Source organism: Aquila chrysaetos, chromosome 17 (genome assembly GCF_900496995.4).
Source record: "Aquila chrysaetos chrysaetos chromosome 17, bAquChr1.4, whole genome shotgun sequence".
Lineage (NCBI taxonomy): Eukaryota > Metazoa > Chordata > Aves > Accipitriformes > Accipitridae > Aquila > Aquila chrysaetos.
The window spans coordinates 25,025,206-25,044,636 of NC_044020.1; the positions used below are offsets into that span (position 1 = coordinate 25,025,206).

Sequence of the window (19,431 nt, forward strand, 5' to 3'; positions counted from 1 at the left end):
TGTATAGTGTCTATTGCCTTGTTTTCCCAGGGGCGTGGGGGTGTGGGGAGGGAACCTTTGCTATTGAACTACTCCTTTCAAAGGGTACTAAGGCTTTAGAGAAGATACTATTGGTAGAGGGGAAAGAATTTAAAATGGAGAAACCAAAAGCAACTCATTAAAAATGATCGGGTCAAAGCTCAATATAGAGTATTGGCAAGAGTCCCAAATAAGTGTTTAGATTAGATTCAAGGAGATGAGGACAAGTATGAGTTAGTTGCATGAATAGTTTGTTTGCTTTTTGACCAAAATGCCATTTAATGCACAGTCTGATTTCTTTTCATAATTAGCCTCAATAGTTTGGCTGAACACGTGCGTTCACAGTTATATATGTGTACTTAATCTCAAATACAAATACTCAACCACGGATATGTTTGTTCAACCCTTTGTTGACTCTGGTGATCAATTTTGAAGCCTAAATACTGGTTAACAGCACTGTAAATAACTCAGAGGCAGCTGTTTATTTACTCCTGATATTTGTCAAGTATTTTTATAAAAACAGAGGCATGGGATTAGCTTTGCATTGCTTCCTTGATACTAGAAAGAGATACCACTCACCTGAGTTTGTATTTAGCAGGAACTATCCTGTCTGCTCTAACTGGTTATTCAAACATTCTTCTCAGATTGAGAAGCACCTGTGTCCTGACTAAGGCTCCTTCCCAGACTTAACATGTAGCCTTGGACAAAAGATGAAGCAATGGTCAGTTGGTCAACACCTCAGTTTGCCTATCTGCAGATTGAGGATGACTCCTAGTTATGAGCTAGACACGGGTACTAGCTTTAAACTTGCAAAACACATGACTACATACATGCTAACAGTTCTAGCATGGGTGATCAGACCGAGTAGGTTGGCATCATTCAGCTGATCAGCAAAAATAAGATAAAAGACAACGAACCAGCTAAGAGAGATCTCTATTTATGGAGCATCCTCTCCGTTTAACTAGGAGGAGCCTGATAAAATAGTCCTCCATTAATTTTGAAGTGGACCAAAAAGAAGTCTATTTGACATTTTTCTCCGTACCATCTGACTGCTTGCTCTCACTCACCACAGCAGACATATCCTCACCCCCTGCTTATCCCAGATTTCTCTCCAGCACAGCCAGCTCTAACAGCGCAGAACACCTGTATTATCTCCAGTACTTCAGCAACAGCCAACAATAACAGTAAGCAGCCCAAATCTATCATGGTATGACACACTGCATTGCCTTTGCAGCAATAAAATTACTGGTGGGTCAGCAGAAACAGCATCCAGAGCCAGTTAGATCTTCTGTGGAAGACGTTCGAGGTGACTTTTGAGTTGCAACATTTCATTGTTGTTATTTATGACTTTGGTTGTTAATTAATAATTCTACTGGTAAATTTGGTTTACAGCACATGGCGTGCCTGTTATGTCACTGTGTTCCTAGAGCATTCTTAACAAGCCTCTCATCACGCTTTGCAGGCATTAACTATTTAAGTCTGTGCTGTAGTTAAGGGAAACTGTAGGGACCACTTCACTCACTGCTGATAAGTAGCTGCCAGTGAAGTGACTCTACATAGCTCTTTGGCGGTGCACGGCAACACTAATCAATATCTGAAGACAGGACATTGGTGTATTTCTTCCACCTGCTGAAAAGAGAAAGTGCTGCTCTTTAGCCTGGTATTATTATACACATTCATTGATATGGGGGAAGGGGGATTTTTTTTTTTTTATCACCATGCTTTAGAAAGGGTTGTGTTTATCCTAAAAAAAAAAAAAAAAGAGAGAGAGAGAGAGATTAAAAGGTAACCTCATCTTTTTAAGTCAGGATTTTTAAAGCCATCTTCAGTCCCTACAGCAACTAATTTCAAACCTGTAGTTCAAGGCTATTGGTCCAACACTAAATAAATTAGCTGGAAGAAAATCACAGAGTGAACTTCCACCCACTAAAATAATTTTGCATTTCTTCATCCGTGTAAATAGAATCAGAGCAGATCTAAAATTCTGATCTAGCTTCAAAGTCTCCCTAGGCTTAAAGACACCCTCCTGCCAAGGTTTCATTTCTCAGATTAATAGCTTTATAATAATATAGTTTTATGGTAGTCTATTGCTTGTTGGGGGGGGGGGGGGTCTGGGGGTTGGGTTTGTGGGGTTTTTGCAATGCTATTTTCGGTGCCTGACAACATTGGGGAAGAAGAGGAGCTATTTCATAGGATGAATACCATACTGACACTGGAGTATCGTTAGACCTTAGCTGAAAAGAGCCTCGGTGAGGAAATTAGAGTGCTAAAAAGAATTACTTCAGTAGGTGGCACTATTCCCTCTGTGTCCCTCCCAAGTCAGCACCCTTCCAGGGTGCTCGGGGGCTGAAGAGCTGCAAAGCGAAGAGCCCGGTCGGTTGTGATTAGCGAAGACCACTCGTTCCCCCTCCCAGCAGTGGTAGCTGCTGGTTCTTACAGTCCGATCAGAAGGCAAAAACGCAGCCTACCTTCCCTCTCTCTTTAAATGGATGAGGGTTTTTTTCCTTGGTAGGTTGGGTTTGTTTGAGGGGGTAGCGCTGAGATTCTGCCCTCAAAGTATCACGTATTTATGTGGTGCTATTTTAATAGCTGCTCAGTTCCAGCCCAGAAAGGCTGCAAAATGATAGCTCAAGTATCTCCCTCATACACAGTCCGAGTCATTCTTCATCTCTAGCTTGCAAAAGGCATTGTTTAACTTAGTGCAGTGGTAATTACAATGATTTAAAAGCAAGCTCGGGAAAGGTTCGTTCTTACCGTGAAACAAATAATATTCTGTTAGAAATATAGAGTCTGGTAGTGACAAAGCTCTGCAACAGTGCATAAATACCTGCCAGCCGTTCCCAAAATACATTCATATGCAATTGCAGTTTAGTCGCTTCTCATAGCTGTTAAGCAACATCAATTAATATGTGGCTGTAGTAATTATTTACGTATGGCTTCACTTTACACTGTAATGTAACATTGGATTAGTTTTTTAGGATAGCTGTAGAAGTATTTTTGGTTTTTTTCTTAAATAGTGTATTTATTTTGCTTGGCCAAGCTTCTCTCATGCTTTGGTGATAACAAGCAAGCAAGCACAACTGTGGGGCAAGATTTGTAGAGCGTTCCTGTGTTCCTGAGCATATTTGAAAGGAGAATCCTCCAAGTCATATGTCTATATAATATGGCCGCAGTTCTAAAGCATCTTTGTGGCATCCACTGGTAATTGTGCCAGCCACAAATAGCACTTGGACCAGGTATGTTGTGTTTCCTATAAAGCAATTACAGGGGAAGGATATTGTTTAGGAAGTGGCTAGAGAGTTTCTCACTCAGGGAATTCCCAGCTGAAGAGATCCAGCCTGGTTTTAAACCTGGCCAGATCCTGGGCTTGAATCTAGTTCCATAGGCTTTAACTGAAATCCCTTTTGCTTTTCATTCCCTGTCATTCATCTGGAATGCAAGTTTAATGCGAATTTTGTACGTTAGGGCAGCATCAGAAGGCAGTAGTTAGGAGTCAACAGCATCAAAGCAAATTTTCCATAAATCCCATCTCCCTTTGCCAAGCACTGTTAGGGCCATCTTCTGTCCTTAATATTCTGCCCATGAACATTCCTGGGTGTTCACCACATAAGGCTAAGAATAGTTCAACCATTTAAGGGCCTAAGCTTACACACAGAGCCTGTATGAGTAAAGGATTGCTGGGCTGGATCACTGTTAAAACATTCTAGCAGTCCACGTTTATCAATAATAAGGTAATAAAATAACACTATCCGATTTCAGCTTTCTTACCTTAGCAAAACAGTAGTTCCTTCTCAAGCTGAGGCTTGGTTCCTAAGCACAAGGAAATAGAGTTTTGTGTAATTACCAGCTCTCTGTTAGGCTTGGTGATGATACTTAACCAGAAGTCAAATATTTCTGTATTTTCTTAATCTCGTTTATCCATGTTCAGATGATGAATGAGCATACAGTACAATATGATATAACCAAAAAACTCAATAAAATGAGAAATGAATTCAGCAAAAAAAATGCCAAATCTCTAAAGGAAATTTATAAATCCATTTGTAAGTCCAAGCCTCTAGTAACATATTCATGTATCCTTTAAGATACTAAATCAATCTTAGTGTTTTTCTGCCAGATGTCTGGATTCATGTCAGGAAGCACTTGAAGAATTGATGTCTGCCTGCACTATCACCAGGGCTGTGTCTTTTCATTGCCACCATGTAGCTTCAGTCTCATTTTCTAGTAGATGACAGACCATTTGCAATATCCTGTTGGGGATGGTGACACTGAAACTTTTTTCTCCTGTCTCCTGTGCTACGCCAGTACTGTGAAGCCTAACCCGCTCCAAAAGCATGAGATGTTAAAATGGACACATTTAGAGGAGGCTGTATGAGGGGGACAGGGAGAGGAATTACTCTGCTTTCTACAAAGCCTTCTGGTGTTGAAGAGTGCAGAGTTCACGTTGGAAACGTTCCTCAGAGCTCCTAAGAGCATTCTCTTACATTTATCCTGAGGAAAACAGATTCTTGTAATGACACCATGGATCAGGAGCAGAGATGCTGAAAATTGTGAATATTTTTTTAACATTGCAGCCTGATTATCTATGTTTTCCTAGATAAATACCATTTTCATAACTAAGTATAGACAGAAGTATTTAAGCACCACAGAACAGTGGTTTTCAGCTTGTGATCTGTGGCTCCATAGATGACTTATAAGGTGGCCACAGAAGCTAGTGGAGAATACTAAGTATGTAGACAGGAGGCTTAACTTCTTAACACAGAAGTCCACACCCATATTAAAAAAAAAAAATAGCGGTCCATATATTGGCAAAGTTTGAAAACCTTTGTCCAGAGAAAGACACGGAAATAGAAGAGAAAGGAGGCACATTCAAGCAGATTGCAAGAGACTCGGTGGTAAAGAGACCATGGGTATGTCTCTTGGCAGACTGACATACAACGCAAGTGGCTTTAAATGAGCAAGCCCAAATACTAGATGCTTTCTAAGGAACAGCCGCATGGAGATTTGCGTGGGCTCGTTGGTGCTGCTAAAAAAGACAGCGCCTTGGACAGGGCTTTGCCGCTGCTAAACTGCTTCTGGTACGAATGGAAAATAACTTCAGGCTTGCTGTGTAGAGTTCCCTCCAAAGGGAAGCTGGAATAAACTGCTAATCTGTACAGAGTCCAGATGAGGTAAATGTAAGGAAAGGAAGGGCACACCAGGGTGAAAGGACTTTTCAAGAGTTCCAGCACAGGTAAGAAGCAGAGTGGGAAGCAGGGAGTAAGGCAAAATAAAATTGCGGATTAAAATGTATCAGTGGACATCATCTCGCTGATCCCCTCATCCCAAAGCTGTACTTTGATCTTTGTCTCAAGCCTGTTTGTTACATCAAATGGGTCAGGAAAAGGAGACAAGGTGTTTTCCTCAGCATTGCGTACTAAAGCTTGCTTCAGAAAAAAAGCCTTAAAATAAACTTGTTGAACTATTTTAATGACATGTTATTAGTAAATTATTCCTACAATGTCATGAAAGAATAAAAAATAAGAAAAATCAAAATCCACCTGGTAAAAAATTACTTCCTGAAATGAAAAGAAAAAAAAAAAAAAGAGAGATTTAAAAAATGTAATATCGTACTCTTTTGAAGTCAGCACATTTTTAAGTTTCTATTTGGGTGAGAACAGAACTTTTCATATGACAAGTGGTCCAGCTAAATTTTTCCAGCAGACTGTGCTGCTCGTGGTACAGTATTTCCACAGTGAAGAAACTCCCGGTTCCTTTCCCAGTGCGTAGAGGAAAGCAGGCACTCTCTATGTACCTATTTTCAACAGAGCTCAAGCTGGGTTAGCAAGGGGCACCTGCTGCAGGCAGTTCAGGCTGTATACGACAGGACTGACTCTCCTGCCTTCTCTCCTCACTGAAAACAAAGCAAATTAGGCACCTAAGTGCTTCAAGTTACGCAGCGTTAATCAGGGTTGCGATGCTTTCATAGTCCTTAAACTAACATCCCCAACACGTGTACATGTGGGAGGCTCACAGTGATATGAAGCAGTCCTAAAATGATCCCACGGATCCACGTCTGGTCCAGCAAGCAGCGCTTCGGTAGCTGACTGCCTCATTTCTTCACAGCGGCATTCCCAGGTAGATCCCTTAGAGCTGGGTTTAGCCTAGGAGGAACACAGCAAGGCTGCTGGGCTCTATACGTCGGGGAAGAGGGCAGGTTTCCCAGGCCAGCAGCCCTGGCCAACTCTTGCACTGAGCGTGTAGATCCTTTGGTGAGTTAAGCAAAACCCTGCGGCTGTGCATTGCTCCAGTGTTAAGCAGTCAGATAATGCCAGAAAAAAAGCCAGCGTGGACACCCCAGATCCTCTGAATGCTTCCCTTTCTCTGTCAGATGCTGGAGATCCCAGAGATTGTGCTTGGTCTGACAAAACCAGATGCAGCTTGGTCTGATATACCCACTTAAAGCTGGCGAGAGAGCGTACTCGCAGGGACTGCAGTCCACAGAGATGCCCCCCACCCCGACGAGGGTCTCAGCAGGGTGGGACTGTGCCACGGGGCTCTGTCAGGAGCGAAAGGAGTCGCTGGATGGTGTCTGAGGTTGCTCTGAAAGGAGCGAACCAAAACGCTCCTAGAGGACTCTGCTGGCTCCTTACCCTGAGGGCAGCCATACCAACAGTATCGAAAGATCAAACGCAAGGAGTGAGTGACCTGCCCTCTTTCTACGTCCCTCTATGCAGCAAAGCTCACAATTTCCACTGAAGCTGAGTGGGTGAGTGGAGTGGGACTTGGGAATGTCAGCAGAAATTATGCGGTGTCGCAGCGGGCCTACCCGAGTGCGTGTATGTATATATATTAAAAAAAAAAAAGTGAAAAAAAGACATTTGAGATGAGCTCCCAGGAGTAGTGGTCTCCAATATTGTTTTTCCTGAGAGCAGGCTGTGGTATCTCAGCTTCCTTATGGGTTAAAGGAAGAGTTCCCTAAGAGCAGAGAGCTTGTTTCCAGGTTTCTGGCCATCCAAAGTTTCCACGTAGAGGAAATACTGTACGTTTCTCTCTTTAGCATGATGGGAACAAGATGTAAAGAGAGATTGCACGAGGTCTGATGGAAGCCTCTAAGGAGGCTGGAAGCTCACCGTAGCCGGACAGCAGACCCGAAGGCCGAGGGCTTATGCTGTTCAGCTGGTCCGTCGCCAGGACGAGCTGGCCACGCTCTTGAGTACGAGACCTTCCCGCACGTGGAGTCAGGCTGCGCAGCTGCGAGACCGGGCTGAGGAGAAGTACCAAGAAATGTGTAGCGACTGCTCGGCGGCACTAATGTCCTGCCCGTGCTCTGGCATGGGGGACTTTGTGGCTGTCTCCCCATTTTTGTGCTCGTCTCGGGTTGCCCAGCGTGCAAAAGGGTTTCTTCCAGTCCCGCCGTAAGCCTCTCCTTCACCCGCCTTTCACCCCACGGCATCCCCTGCCAGAGGGAGAGACGGGTGAGGTGGGTTTGTGGCAGGACAGGGCAGCATTTGCGAGAGATGACAGTTTCTGTGATAAGAGCTGCAAGGGGGGTGCCCTACCGGGGGGGGGCTGTTTACAACGCGATACCTCAGCAGCTGCTTCAGTCGTGGCCGTGAGCTGTCAGTGCTTACGGTTTTATGGCACTTTCATCGCCATCTGTCACTCCTTTAATGGCATGGTGTGCGCGTCTTGCCACCTTCCCCCTGCCACCCCCGTTGCCCCCCCCAGCCACGCACGCACGTTGAGGAGCTCAGCCATATGGTGCTGAGCGAGCTACGCCGCGTGTCCTCTTCTTCTGGGTCCGTCTTGAGGGACTGCTGGGGAGCGTAGCTAGATAGGGTGGCCCAGGTAGCCCGGAGTTAGGGCGTAGGAGTAGAAAACAAAATATTATCGTGCTAACGTGGGAACTGTGGTCTGTGCCCAGTTCCATCTTTATGGATGTGTCTGCCGTCCTAATGTGGGCTGTTGGGCAGTGCTGGATGTTTGGCCTAGTCTTCTGCAAGGAAAAGTAGCCTAAAGGTTACTCTTTGTTTATACTTTATGCTAAACCGAGAAAGAATAAAACACACACGTACACATTTTTAAATAAAAGTATTTGTTTATGTATACATAGACACACCCCAAGGCTTAATATCACGCCCTTGCCAATGAACATATGTTATTTCAGCTTGACACATTTTAATTGCAAAATCCAGGATGTTCTTTTTTAATTTGCTCAAAACAAGAGAAAACTCCAAGCGGGCTGTAGCAATTGCAATCCCCGTGGCTGTCTTCCATCACTAATCTGTGTCCGCGCCACGAGCACACATGGTTTGAAATCAAAGCCTTCTCGAGCCTCGGAGAAGCACCCCCAGAAAGTAACGAGATCTGGTTTGCCATGCCTTAACTTTCAACTCTTGGAGTTTTTAATGCCTGTAAGCTTAATGCTGTGCATTATACTGTTATCTGCATTACCTGGGGGGTTTTGGGGGAGAGTTTGTGGCTGAGAGTAAACTTCACTGTAGCAATCTTTTTTTCCTCTTATGTGTTCCTCTGATTGGTCATTTGATTATAGTGAATCCCCAAAGGCTCATGGATTAAAAACAAAGGCTGGTTTGTAAGTGAACTTGCTGTTGATGGATTAGGGCAGTGTGCCGGCTGTAACCAGATCCACAATACAAGTTCATTCATTTGGAGAGCAGCTCTCGACTCGCATTACACTCTCTCTGACTCGCTCTTTACCATCCAGCCAGTGAAACTTTACACCTCTACGATTTTATCACAGCCTCAGTTCACCAACAATGTGTGTCATGCTGTGAAAAATATAACTATAAATCAAAGTCCTACATATGGTGGAGCGGTAACCTTTCCAAAGACCCTGTTTTGGAGGCCGTCGCTAAACAGATTTGTTTGTGTGTGAGTGTGTGTGTGTGGATGCACATACACATATGACAATCAAAGGCTACCACAACAGAGCACTCTTATGTTCTAAGCTGACATTTCACAGTATGAGCCAAAAAAGTTCATTTTGGAGCACAGTGCAATGTTTGTGATATTAATGTCAATAGACACCTTTTAGATTTTCACTTTAAAGCCAAATACCTTCAAGGATGAGACATTCTTATATCATTAGTTGGGAGGCAAAGCAAAGCATGCCCACATTTCTGTGATATGCAGAAGGGAACTTTCACCCCTGATTTTTTTTATCTCCCTCACTCTCTGGCTCACGTGCCACTCTGAGCATTCCCAATCCTTGCAGAGTGCGATCTTTAAGAGCTGTCATTACACTTCTCAAGTTTGACAGAAGATAAGAAAGAGAACAACTGGTTTTAATCATGACAGATTCCAAGTCCTGGAAATCTTTCCAGAAGTTACTCCCAAGAGCTGATGTTTTCTGAAGCCCCTTCTCCTTTCGACGCATGTGTGCGTATTCACACAATCCAGAGATCCTCACCTCCAGGTCTTTTTGCTTGCCAAACACTGTCCCTAGTAGACAGGAAGACTAAACCACGATGTACTTTTGCAAATTATGCGCGATCAACTATTTCTATTATGGAAGAGAGCCAGGACTGGGAATGCAATAGCCCGGCAATGCAAAGCCCCAAAGAAAAGTAGTCAAGCCAAGACTGTGCTGTGCAAATGGCAGTTCTGCCTGAGGAAGAAAGCCCTCTCCAAGGCCCGTTTCTAGTCAGTGATCGTGATGATTTATGCAAGTCTCATCTGCTTCTCTTGCCTAGAAGTGGTAGTGTCAGAACTCTTACACATATGCTTTTCCTGGTTTTACTTCTAGGAGCTAATATATAATAGCCTTTGCATATTTCAAAGGGAAAACCAAGGTACAGAAAGATTGGTTGACTTAGTAAACTGGAAATCTGTGGCAGAATAAGTTTTAGAGACCAGCTTTATACAAATTTGACTTTTTTCTGCTGCAAGAGCTTGACTCTGCCGCGAGGCCGAAGTACACTGTGATACTTGCTCTTCCCCTGAGGAGGTGATTTACACCAGCGATGGGTTTAGGCGTGTGAGAAAAAATAGCAAAATTCAGGGAAGCTCTTAAGTTCTGTACGACTGCTACTTCTAGGCTTTCCCCAGTGCTGCCCCAGTTTCCTCTTCTGTTATGTGTTGGTTCTGTCTTGGAAAAAACAAGACAGACCATGCACTACCTGCACAATTATCCCACAGCCTTAGCTGTCACGAAGGTCTTTTGGCTCTAATTCTTTGAAACTTTACAGCACTTTCTTCCTCATTCCTTTTTAACTTTCTAACAGACATGGAAACAAGACACAAACAAGGTCTGAAGAACAGCTTATGAAATATTTTAATGAACAACCAGCTCCTCTGTGTTTTATTGCCTTTTCTTTACAAGAATAGACATTTTTGTATTAACTGTTGTTGATGTTTGTCAAAATTCTCTGGAAAAACCTTTTTCTGGTTTTGTCATCCACAAATCTGACAGTTGGGAGGTTGACTCTTGGAAAATAAATTTGCTTTTTTAACTAAAAAAACTTTTTTTTTTTTTTTTCACTTTTATCATTAGTTTTTCACAGAAAAATAATTTCTTGCCCTGCTGCAAGCTCCACTGAAAATTTTTAAACAGATAAAGTTATGCTGAGACAGCAGGATGAACCAGAGTTTCTTGTGCTGCCTCATGGCTGGATTTGGCTGGTATTAAAGGTTCACTTGTGTTTTCTCCATAAGATTAAAAAAGACCTACTGGAGTAGACACATAGGGAGTGAAATATGTTCCCTTTATCTGCCTTGATAGTACAACTGTGGAACAGTTTTATGGAGAACAGAGAGGAATCTCTCTCCTCTGTGTTTTGAGCTTAGTTTTAGGTTACTCAAATTAAACAACATTTTATTACTTGGCTTAGAATTTTTTATTAGTAACTTCAAGCATTCAAAATGGAGCCAGTTTTAACATTACAGCAATCTGCAATATTTGGGCTTGTCTCTGCTAAAAAATTAACTGTAACCATGGGTCATTAGTAAGACGAAAAACAAGGGGGAAAGAGAAAGCATAGTGCGTGTTTGGAGTATTTGAAAATGAATGGACAAACCTTCAAGCATCAAGCCTTTTAGTTGTTGAATTAAGCCTGTGGAAAAGCAATGGTCTAGAGTAGCCTATCCGGAATGAATTATTAAGTAGTCACAGCCTTGCTCGAGTTCCTGCTGGACCCGTGTCTGCAGGACGGTATGAAAACCACCTTCACACCTGGTACCCTTGTTGCCATTGCCAGCAGCAGGGTTCAACAGCTAAGTGACTGCAGAGCAGACCAGGAGTGGCTGAAATCAGGGGTAGACTGTCCTGAGACTTTGGTGACTGCTGGACAGTGTCCTTCCCAGAGATGGTACGGATTAGACTGCGGACAAATGTTACCCATATCTCTTCACGCCCTGTTCTGTGGATGAAGAGAGGCGAGGTGTCAATCAAATGTCTCTCACCAGAGCCACCACATTCAGTGCTGAGAGAGAGACACACGCTGTTGACAAGTACTACCTGACTTGGTCAATGCCTTTTGATAGCCGTGCTGTCGCGATGATGCCTACTAGTATGCTTTACTGTACAAGGCACAGGACCGGCACTTGCTCAGACTAATCCAAGGACACAGCTGAGAAGACAGAGATAATTTTAGGTTTAAAGTAGTTGTATTTTCTGTAATGCAAGTCTTGTATTTGAAAAGGCTCAGAGCTGTTGATAGATGTGCTGGTGTGGGTAAGTGCACAGTTGCCAGCTGCTTCAGATAAAACATTGCATGAAATTCTGCCATTTATATAACTCTTGTTTACGGACTTGGAGCACAAGGATAATCGTGGTTTTATATGAAATCACACAGTCAACATATTAGGCATGCCTATGTTTATGAGAATTCTGCTGACGCGAGGAAACTGAGCGATTTTAAATCACCGTACCTGGCATTGAGCTCTTTGGAATTAGGTATCAGGAACGTTTATGCAATATGTATTTCATGTGCCCTTCAAAAAACTTGTGATTCCCAGGAAAACTGATTTAGATTTGTCACTGTTTTCATCCCTGCCTAGGGAATACACCACAGTTTAGCTCCTCATAGTCCTTGAAGATGATCTCATTCTGTTTATCTTTCTCGTGTTTGTTAGTTTTTGAGCATTAATTAGCTCCAGACATCATTTTTCTGTCCCTTGCATGAGTTCTATCACAGATTTGTAATTAAAGTTATTGTTATTTATTTATTGCCTAGATCCAGATAATTACTAGTTGAGTCTAACGCCCATTGTAATGCATTTTAAACATGTGGCCTTGGCTAGAACAGTTTGAGAGGCCTTTTTTCTGTGTTTACAATTGTATTAGCTCTGGTCTTTGCAGAAATGAGGCTGTCAGATCTTTCAAAAAAACCCATCTTCTGTCAAATGGGTATATCTACTCTTTATTTCTTCCATTTACAGCTGTGTGAAGTCAGACTTCACAACATACTTGAGTCTGGAGACCCTTTCATTGTTCAGACAATTTGAGATTACCTTTGATATCTCCACCTTATAAAACTTTTGCCTTGATTTCACTGGGGCCAGGATTTCATCAGGATCTTGCTTCTTGGCCCAATTCCTGTGAGTGTATCAGGTAGGTAGGGAACACGGAAAACCACTATCCCATCTGGGAAGTTGACAATTCGTCTTTTTAGGTCCTGTTTAGACTCCAGCAAAGATAGTTGAACTGCCCTTTCCTTCCAGATGAAGGAAAACAAAGAAGTGCTGAGCCAAGAACTCTCTCCAAATACGATTTTGCTTAAAAACCTGAAGAAAACCTGAAGTTGTTCCACTCGGTGGTCCAATTAGAAATCCTGAAGTCTTATGTATTTTATTCAGTTCATGACTGCCTACAACCACATGGCTGTTACCATGTTGTATATCATGCAGCATTAGGAGTGGTCTTCAAGTTACTTCTATATCTCAGAAAGTAATGATCTGCACCTCTGGAGTCTCCTTTTGCTCTGGCTGCAAATTTCTGAAGCCTAGTGGTGTGCAGCTAAGTAACGATGGAGATGTCGTACATAGTCACCGAGGAGAGAGTGGTGTGAGCTGAAAGTGTTATTTCTTTTAGTCCCTGCCGTCTCTATATTTCTGTACCATACTTTTCCCTGTCTTGACTACCTAGGTATGATATTTAACAGAAACTTTGAGCTTGTGCTTACCCATACTCCCCCTTCTAGAAGAGAGTGCAACTCAGCTGATTCTGCTGATGAGCTGCCACATTTAAATGTATGTAATGTATATATATAAAAATACATCAAATTATATAGTTTTATACATATATATATGTTACTAGTACCTTCCAGAACAAACAATTAGCTACAATTCAACATTAAGTCTTTTTCAAACACCTAGCTCTTGATATTACACATTCTAAACAAACTTTCACATTTAAAAAAATCCAGATCTTGGAAAATGAACAGTTAAGAGGTCCAGTGAGTTTCTCTATTGCCAGGCAAGCCTGTGCTCCTTGCCATCATTTTTCTTCAAGCTGCTGCTGCTGTGCAATGCCCTAATGTTGTTTATAAATGTACACGCACACAAGTACCTACAATGATGAAATGAAGAGCCATAATATTTTTCATTCTGTTATTAAAAAAGGAACAAAAACCCAAGAAAAATATATGTGGGATTCAGTTACCACAGAAACAACGGTTTGTAGTGCCATTTAAGATGCCCTAGGACACCTCAGCTGGCCTCTAGCCTCCTTTCCAGAAGGGCACAGGTCTTCAGTACAACCTGTGTCATGTCTACCAGGGTAACAGAGCTTAGATACCAAAGGAGCCTAAAGTGTCTCTAGGCAGATGTTTTTAAGCACCTTTATCACTGTATTTGTCTAGGCAAAGAAAAGTGATTTTGCTTCTAACAGGTGAAAATTTTACAGGCACTTTGATGGGACTTAATAATTGCCATACACAAAGAAACCTTGCAAAATAGCCCGGTAGAGTGTAACAGATCTATGAGATCAAGCTTTCATCATCTTGTTAACAGTTTTCTAAGAGCTCTGGAATCAAAATGTTCCCAGTCTGTATCCATTCCTACTCCACCCCGCTCAGCACATGCATAAATATTTTTTTGAATGTCCCAGGCTTCCCAAACTTCCCCTGCAGAAACAGAGGTGATGATTGTAAACAGATAAGCTTCCCAAACTCAAGGGGGAAAACAGTGGGAGGATCTGTTAGTTTGTAACAGGCTTATTCTTACATACAAAGATACTTGCAAGATTCATTTCATCACTAGGAAACGGCACGAAGAAAATTACTACAAGTTTTCACTTTTAAAAATATTTTAAAGTAAATAAGGAAATATTTAAAGTAAGTAGGAAAGCATGCAGAATGCAGATATCAAGAAAATACTGAAAGCAGAAAAATATCAACTATTAAATTGCGTAGCCAGTTTATCCAAGGATAGCTAAAGCAATGATGTGAAAGCAATAAATGATCTTTTCCCAGCTAACGAATCAGTCTGTAATGGGCGAGGCCAAGTTCTTATCTACACAAGAAAACAGGATTGTGCCAGCAGCTGGCTTGATGAACCACTGCCAAATATCAGCTAACTGAAAGTATCTTGACTTGTAAAATGTAATCAATGCAGGCTCATTCTGGTGCTGGTTAGTCCCTGCTCCGAGGAGCTGTGGTCATGGTGAGCTGATCCCGTATGGATACGCCTTGCTACCACTGCAGTTTACTCGAGTTCGGAAATGCTGTTGAAGAGCTTTTGTCTTCTCGTAGACAAGGTCCATGCTGCGCATCTCGCTCTGGGTTGCGCACACGAGGAAGGCTGTGCTGGAGCTGCTCACAAGCCCAGCCTGGCTCCGCTGCTGTAAGACGGCTCCCCGACACGGCCTGCTGTCCCACACCGCCTCCGTTCCCACGTTTCCATCTACCTCAGGTCAGCAAAAGCTACAGTAAAGGGGCTGCAGGGTGGCCCATGTAGGGAAGACCTTTGGCAATTTCCCTACTGTTGCTATTAGTAGGACCCGTAATGCCTGCAATGACATTGTTTGTTTAACTGCCATCCTGCTCCTGAAGGACAAAAAGCAGCCACCGAATTTGATCTTTACGAAGATCAAGTGTGGGCAAGATTTTGCAGGTATTCCCTTTAGGGATGAAATTGTATTGGCAAATCACTATCTATGGCTGTATCTGTATTATTTGTGTAAGATAAAAAAAAAAAAAAAAAAATCAGTCATTGGATTAATCCCTCTCACATCTTGCATGACCCTGAGGTCTGTTGCAATGCTCCTGTAATTGCACAATTCTAATTACATAGGTGCTGGTGATATCCATATGATTGAAAATGCATTTTTTTCAGGACTCTGAGCACAGAATAGTCCTGCGGCGAGGGCATTAACTTAATTAAGGATTTGGTTTTGGACTCAGCTTTCAACTCTGCCACAGAACTTTTGCGTGACATTGAGCAAGTCACCTAGCCAGGTTCTCCTCTGTAAAATGTGGATAATGAAAACCTCCCTTTACTCTACGGGAAGTAGAAATGCTTTCACTGTTGAGAAACCTTTCAAATTCTTCTGATGAAAGCCAGGTACTATTACTAGGATGCTCATGCTGATGTCTCTTGTATTTGTTTGCTAGTCTGTCTTTTAAGGTTACTGAAACCTTTCCAGACTTCTGGCAAGTTTCAAACTAACATGTTAAGAAAAGAAAAAAAAAAAAAAAAAAATTAAAAAGAAGTGCATAGACAAAGGATCCCCCCTGCACACGAGCCACAGAACCATTTTATTTCTCTCAAGTGTGGAATTCCCAATACTTCAAGTCAGGATTTCTGAAACAATCGGCCTCCTTGGATCATCTGTTTGTGTGCGGCTCCACTCTTCCCCCCACCACAACCCCCCAACTGGGAGAAAACCGAACAGAAATCCTTAAGCTTAAATATTTCTTTAGCTTTTTCTAACACTTTGTGACCCCATGTGAACCCTGTCTTGACCCCAGCCCATGTGGGGTCACGACCCGCCATTGGAAAACACTGGCCTAAATCTAAGATGTTAGTCGAGCCGCTTCTCAGGGGTGAGGTGACAGCTGCCCGCTTCTGCGGGTGCGGTGTGCTCTCCGAGAGGGTGCTCCGACCTGCCGGTCCCGAGATGCTACGTTTCGTCCACATCAGGGAGTTTGTCCCTTGGAGTTTAGGGAGGAACAAAGACCACACAGCACAAAAATGAGGTTTCTGTTTAAGCTCTTGCCCTGCTATGATTCCTCGGGACCTCAAGCTGTTTTCTTCCTTATTACATTTTTATCCTGAAATGGCTCAGATTCTAAGATGAGATAACTTTTTTAACATGACAGCCATTTTGCATTGATTAGACATAACACCCCAGGAAAAAAGAGAATTAGATGTCAGGAAAAGACCCAAATGAAAAGAGAGCATAACGTTTACAAGAGGACTGTGTGTATTTTGGATGTTCTCTGAGAAAAAGATCTGCAGAGCTGGCAGTAGCAGTGACAGGTTAAGTCAGGAAGAGCAGAATGAAACAGAGGCAACCGGCAACTGGGAAAATGAGGAGTGGATGGTGGTAGAAAGGGAAAGCACTAGAGAGTACATAAAAGAAGCACCAAATGGAGCAGAAGCGTTGAAAAACATATTAACATTGTCGTCAAAGGGGAGAAGAGACATAGGAACGAAATCATTGGGAACGTGTGGCTCAAGGGGGAGGGAGGCAGTGGCAGTTGACTTATTTTTGCTGAAGAGCAAGTGAGACAATGTTGATGCAGAGCTGACATAGCTTCCTTTCTTGACCCCTCACTATGCTGCTGGGTCTCAAGCCTCCATACACTAAGCTGGGAGTGACCGACCTGTCAAGCACAGGTATGCCAGGTTATATTTTTCATTCTCAAATTAGAGTTTATCGGTGCAGGAACTTAGCTAGAATCTGGTGGTTGTTGGTGTCTCTCTAATAGGTAACATATTGTCTGCTACCTGTGAAGCCATTTCTTGCCCCTGTGATAGGCAAGAAATTCTCGGGCATATTGGCATCAAAATCAAAGAAATGAGAACTTCTGCTTCTCCCAAATCCATCTCTTGATGTATCACTGCTCATAGCTCCGCAACCGCCTTGTCCTCGCTGCTTGCATTTCAAAATCCTTGCTCTTTGGCCCCAGTGCTACCAAGGGCAGACCTGTGGCATCAGTTGCCCTGAAGCACGTTAGGTTTTTAGCACTGGTTCTTTACTTGGCTTTTCAGGCACATTGGCTTGGCAGAGTCTCCTCAGTGTTATCGCTTCCTGGAAATGGGCACTTGCAGCTGAGGACAATTTGTCTTAAATCCCCAAACTGATTTGGACTCCAAGTATCCCCAGGAGCTTAAAGACGTCCTGTTCCAGAAGTGCAGGTGTATGGCTGCTCTGGCTAATATCCCTCTTCAGGGACACCTGACTGGCCATGGCTGACGAAGAGCAGAGAGGCTGTGCCCAGGATTCTGAAATATTATTGTTCTCTCTCTGTGGCATAAAAATAACAAACTATAGAGATGCTTACTTCATTTTTCTCACTACTCGACAGCATTATTTGGATAAAGGTTGCCCACGATCTTTATTCTGCAGTGCTCTCTTGACTTCTAAACTACGAATATGCTCTGGCGAAGCCTAACTTTGGCAAGTACCTCACGTAACCCAAGCCTCCCTGCCCTCCTCTCAGAAAACCCCTGGGCTTCTTGCCCCCTTCGTTCCCTCACCCATTGCTTCCTGTCCGGTTATTTTGTGTCTAGGAATTTTCCATTCACTAAACATCTGCCTGCTGAAGAGACATTTGGAGAAGGGGTTATCTTAAACTTTAGTCAACTTCCTTAGCAAACCTATTGTTTAGTCAAAGTTCAATTGTTAACTCTTAATACCTTCCATTGTCTTCGGTGCGTACATGCTAGAGACGCTGTCAGCAGAAATGGCTACAGCAAGACCCATTCTCTGCTACACCCGTTTTCATGGCTTGCTTGCTTGTATTAGTCCAAGCGTATAAGTGCCATAATCAGGTTTCTCCAAATAACCGCTTCAATTACTGTGTCTTTCATTTTGTACAAAAGAACGTGTTTTCAGGGATATAGTTGGCCACAGCATCAGGCACAGGGTGTCTGTTCTGAGAGAAAAAAACTGTTTGAGGCATGGTTTATCTTGAAAAATAGCGTGATGTGTGCTTGTTATTTTTTCCTTTGAAAATTAGTAGCGCTGAAAAAGACCAGAATTTCTGGGTAAAAGAGGTACTTTTTGCTTGTCACATATTAACTTGGTTCTGATATCACCTGACAAGGAAACTAATATCTGTCTAGTTTAATATAATACATAGAGAGAGAAACAAGATGCCTTTGGTTAGCAAACTTTATAGTAAGAAGATAAAGGTCAAGACCTTAGCAAGAGCCATGAGGGTTCAAGAGAGTGTTCCAATGGTCTCTGCCTGTTCCATAGGATTAAGCATCACCATTTGATCCCATTAACATCACAGACCGAGTCTCACATCTCCATTGTACATAGGACACAAATCCAAAAGCGGTCCTAACAGATGCAAAGGCACTTGTGTTTCCATGGGCTCACAATTCCAGGATTCATACAGTCTTCACCTGGTAGAAGCACCAGAAAAAAAAAGTTTCTGAAGTACCTCTCTGTAATTGTCCCTAGCCACTGCCAACTTTACCTTTATTGGCTATGAGATGAGGAGTCTATTTTAACCATTTCTCCAGGGAACTTTAAGACCTGCTAGGATGTTAATAACTTTGATTTTAAAAATATCTTTTTACAATCTTGGTCTTCTGCCTATTTCCACTACTTTCTTGGAGACAATGTGCCGTTTTCATTATTTGCCTGCTCTTGTAAATCCATGCACAAAGATGTGTGTAACATAAAGAAAATGGGAAAAAATCAGAGAAAATATAATTTGAAAGAAAAATAAAGCCCAAACAGCTTTCAGGATTACCAGGATTTGTGTATACATTAACAGGTTGAAATATTCTTTCAGGAAGGAAATGAAAAAATGAAATCCATATATGTTTGCATATTATGAGAGTGTCAAATAGAGGGAATTCAGTAAGAAATCCGATACCCTTTGTTAGGTGAGTGTATTTGGTAAATCATGTTTTATAGCTGAATGTGGATTAGACAAGCCGTAACTAATTTGTCATATTTTGACTGAATGCCAGTATTTTTGTTACATATATGACATTTTAATCAACTTAATCTTTGAACTGAAGGCCTATTGGAGAAGGAATTTCCATCTGACCTGTCACTGTTTTTTAACAGTGAGCAAAAAAGGAAGAATGAAATGATCTAGAAGCAAATTGCTAAGTTAGACAAAGTGTGGTGAAACATAATGAGATAATCAAATTGGATGTTGAGAAGGAAATAAAAACATTTCTCATATAACTGATTGGGTTCCCTCTGATACACTGTGATTTTCATACGCTGTGGGGTAAGTAAGCTGCTTAATCAACTTCCCCTTATTGCTGCAAAACACA

The 19,431-nt window shown here is 42.4% G+C and overlaps 1 protein-coding gene across 1 annotated transcript in view; it reads left to right on the forward strand.

Moving 5' to 3' along the window:
• The window catches only part of LOC115352798 (potassium voltage-gated channel subfamily KQT member 1-like), a 506,833-nt gene that overhangs the window by 343,725 nt on the left and 143,677 nt on the right, over positions 1 to 19,431 (forward strand). The gene's annotated exons all lie outside the window — the stretch shown is intronic.